Below are 2,153 nucleotides of genomic sequence, written 5' to 3'. Positions count from 1 at the left end.
CACCCAGAGATGAGACTTAAGTATCAACCCAAGTCTGAGAATTCGGTTCCCATGTGCCCTCTAGCACTCAACTCCTGGGCTATTGGGTCCATGGTAAAGGGACCCCAAAGCCTCTCAGCCCCCAAAAACCTCTCACATATACTCAGGTCTGGCCACAACAGCCTGAGGTTCCATCCCTAAGAATGGACAGAAATTCAAACAGGATACCAATTTACAAAAGATGCCAAGAAATCTCTGGAAGAATTTATTCTGAGGAAAGAGAGTCGAGCACAGTTAGTTAGATTCGGAGAAAAGTAGGCAAGGTGGGAGAAAAGGGATAACTTAGACACCACCATGTCAAGCTCACATATCTTCATAGATCAAACCAACCAGGACTCACCTGCACCCTAAGTAAACAGCTATAATAAAAAAGAATGAAATACTCAATGATCTGCACTGGTACAAGACTGCAACCTGCCGACCCCAGCAACTTGTACAGTGGTGAGCAACGACAGGAATGACCCTTGAAGAAAGAAGATTAGTGTTATAAAAATAGATATGGGCAGAAAACAGAACCAGGGTTTATTTTTAGCACACCTTGTTAGAGCTGTCTCTTTCTGTATAATTAAAAGCAGAAGACATCATAGAGACCTAGTGCAGGAAATGAAAAACTTGGCTAATGTGAGGCAGCAAACATGACCAGATTATGAGTCACAAGCGGGATCTGTAGAAATCCAGTTTTACTTGGAAAAACTGTAAAAACTGTCAGTTTTTATTGAATGGGAAGATGTAGAGCCAGAAGAGTGACAATGATCCTCAGACATTAAACAGGTTACATTAGAATCATGCCTAAATATTTGAAGCGAGAGCAATTCCTTTGTGATATAACAGTATCTTTTAGGCATTTCTGATACGAGAAGAGGCTGATGTGAAAATAAGGTCTGTGGGTACGGGTAGGGATTGGATGGTGTTATTAATATACTCTAGTTAATCTCACTTACCTTGATTCTTCCACAAATGAAAGTTATTCAGTTCCCCAATCTATTGACAACTGTGTAGGAAGACAAAGGTCCATGAATAGTAGTTCATATTGTATATTGTATAAGGAAACCACATCCAAGGGACATATTTCAAACCACTCCTAGCGTTAAGAATGTATTTGTAACTCTTCCTGCTATAGTTACCACATTGCTTGGAGGCAGAACTCATTTTTTCCTATGTCTATTAATTTGGTTTGTACATGGGATAAAGAATTATAATCCAAAGCTAAAAAGCTATCAGTCTACCTTTCTCCTGAGTAATGGCCCTTTGGGGCTTTCTTTGTTCCAACTTAAAGTGTGTACTTGGCTCAACTTTCCTCCTTCACATCACTTTCTTTTTTAGGTGTATAAACTATTTATTAACAGACAAGGCTTACAGATTTATTTATTCTTGGACACACCCACAGCGTGACCCTGGTGGCCCGTGGCCTTGGTGTGCTGGCCTCTAACACAAAGACCCCAGATGTGGCGCAGCCCTCTGTGGGCCCGAATTTCCTTCAGCCGCTCCAGGTCTTCACAAAGCTTGTTGTCCAGACCATTGGCCAGGACCTGGCTGTATTTTCTGTCCTTCACATCCTGTCTTTCAAGAGCCAGCCTGGAATCTTGTGTCGGCGTGGATTCTACATATTGGTGATCACACTTCCCACCTCATCCTCTGTGAGCTCTCCTGCGCTCTTGGTGAGGCCGATGTCTGCTTTCCTCAACACCACATGAGCACACCTTCACCCAACAGCTTTAACTGCAGTGATGGCAAAGGCTATTTTCCACTGTCCATCGATATTGGTGTTGAGTGCTGGCAAAATGTGTTGGAACGTCTCAGGAATCACTAGAGACATGGTGGGAGCAGCGTGTAGACCTCCCATGGAGGAGCCACATCACTTCTTCACATCACAGAGGCAGTGGGCAACTCAACACACCAAAAATGAAGAAATAATGTCAGTGATTTCTTTATTCTATTCAGTATATTTCTATCAGGAAAACCTCCTTTTCCAGTCCTCACCATTTTTACCACTCAAAGCACCAGCATTTCTGATCTCTACTGAGTAGTAGTTGTTTAATCTACTTTACTTCATCCAATCACATAAGCTCGATATTATCCCTGCCATTCTACCAATGAGGAAAGTGAAATCCAGA

The 2,153-nt window shown here is 42.3% G+C and overlaps 1 pseudogene across 1 annotated transcript; it reads right to left on the bottom strand.

Annotated features, from left to right (window-relative positions):
* Nucleotides 1-1,400: 1,400 nt before the first annotated feature.
* Nucleotides 1,401-1,860, bottom strand: LOC308560597 (small ribosomal subunit protein uS13 pseudogene; annotated as a pseudogene). Its single transcript has one exon. The product of its transcript is annotated as a small ribosomal subunit protein uS13 pseudogene (transcript).
* Nucleotides 1,861-2,153: the final 293 nt, after the last annotated feature.

Source organism: Miniopterus schreibersii, assembly GCF_964146895.1.
Source record: "Miniopterus schreibersii genome assembly, chromosome: 8".
NCBI classification, from domain to species: domain Eukaryota; kingdom Metazoa; phylum Chordata; class Mammalia; order Chiroptera; family Miniopteridae; genus Miniopterus; species Miniopterus schreibersii.
Note: the sequence above shows the minus strand (reverse complement) of the source record. Positions and strands in the feature narration are given on the sequence as shown.